Below are 1,897 nucleotides of genomic sequence, written 5' to 3' on the forward strand. Positions count from 1 at the left end.
CCAGCTCCCCCCGCACTGCTCCGCGAGGAGGCGGAGCGACAGCGTCTCTTAAAGCGGCTGTTTAGGAAAAGGACCCAAACACCGCCCTGCCCCCCCCTCCACGGGGAGGGGGGTTTAGCTGGAGCCAAGCAGGCAGCCTCTCTTGCTTGGGCAGAAATGGCACAGGGAGAGCCAGGGGGGCTTCGCCAGAGAAGCTGGCCAGTTCTATCGGTAGACGCGCGAGCCGAATGCAGGACGCAGAACTGCGCGCACCTGCGAGAGATCTCTCGCGCAGCAGGACGCAGAACTGCGCGCACCTGCGAGAGATCTCTCGCGCAGCTGCTTCTCCTAGGCTGGGGTGGATTGCATTGGGTGTATGAATGTATCACGCTTCTTACAGCATCCCCTCCCCGCTTTTGCTTCAAACTTAGGCGCACCTGGTTTCCAGGTGACTCACCTGTGGCAGCGTCAGGTAAGCGCAGCCTCGGGGGCGCCGGCTGGAGCGAGTAGGAATGTAGGAGAAGGCATTTGGAAAGGGAACATAGTGGCCTTGGAAAGGGTTAAGTAGTGTTAGGCTACTATTTCCTCCCTTCGGCTTGCCCCGTCCTTTATTTCATATCTTTGTGTCCCAGGTAGCGATGGCCCAAGGTGAGGCAAGGGACTCAGGTGGCAGCATTCAAATGGGCAGCAGATCCTGGTGTAGATTTTTTAAAAAATATATTGTATTATTATTTATTGTATTTTTAAAAAATTATGTAGCTTTCAAAAGTTTACATACTTAACCATCAACAATACTGTTAATTTATTGATAGACTTCCCTATGTTTATCCTTTAACGCTGCATATTTTAACTTATAACACCCCACATGTACAACCTAGCCTTAATGTCTTTCTGCTGTTGCTCATATTTGAAATCCTGCTTGCGTCTTCATGTAACTGTAATAGTTCTTTCGATAATCTACAAAAAGTTTCCAGTCCTCAGAGAGCATTGCATCGTTTTGATTTCTACATTTTTGCCATTAGCTTTGCCAGTTCCACATACTCCCCATCAAACAAAGGTTGTTTTCTGCTGCTCCAGAGAAGCGGACACGGAGCAATGGATTCAAACTACAAGAAAGAAGATTCCACCTAAACATTAGGAAGAACTTCCTGACAGTAAGAGCTGTTCGGCAGTGGAATTTGCTGCCAAGGAGTGTGGTGGAGTCTCCTTCTTTGGAGGTCTTTAAGCAGAGGCTTGACAGCCATCTGTCAGGAATGCTTTGATGGTGTTTCCTGCTTGGCAGGGGGTTGGACTGGATGGCCCTTGGGGTCTCTTCCAACTCTATGATTCTATGATTTTGATAAGCCATTCTTCCTTTGTTGGAACCTCGTTCGCTTTCCATTCTTGAGGATCCTGGGGTATTTTTATTCCTGCCTTGCGGAGGGCTGGACTAGATGGCCCTTGGTGTCCCTTCCAACTCTACAGTTCTATGGTTGCACACACCTTCCCCCCTTGTTCCTGATGTCGATCTTCACTCACGTCCTTCGACCTCCTTCGTCGCCACTTTATTTGCCTTGACTGCCAAAAAGTCTTGGGGTGGCCCTGCTTATAGGTAGTCTGGCCCTCTGCCCTTCTCTCAAGTAAAGAGGAGACTCTTATTCCTTAGATTTGGAGAGGAGCAGTAAGGGGGGAGGACCACACATCCTTACCCAGTAGTTAACCTGCACTTTCGTATTGAGTTATTCCCAGGTGGATTTCCATCTTCCAAGCAAACGTGTGAAGGCTCAAGGAACTGAGCAAAATTCTTATCGGTTCATTTTTAAAAGTGGGTGCCAAGCAGCCAGGACACGGAAGAGGAATGCTTTCTGCAAATCTAACTTTTGCAGAGCCTCCATAGATTCTGTGACGCTTCCATCTGCAAAGAGTTAGCTGCGTGCTC

This window comes from Lacerta agilis, chromosome 5 (assembly GCF_009819535.1).
Source record: "Lacerta agilis isolate rLacAgi1 chromosome 5, rLacAgi1.pri, whole genome shotgun sequence".
Lineage (NCBI taxonomy): Eukaryota > Metazoa > Chordata > Lepidosauria > Squamata > Lacertidae > Lacerta > Lacerta agilis.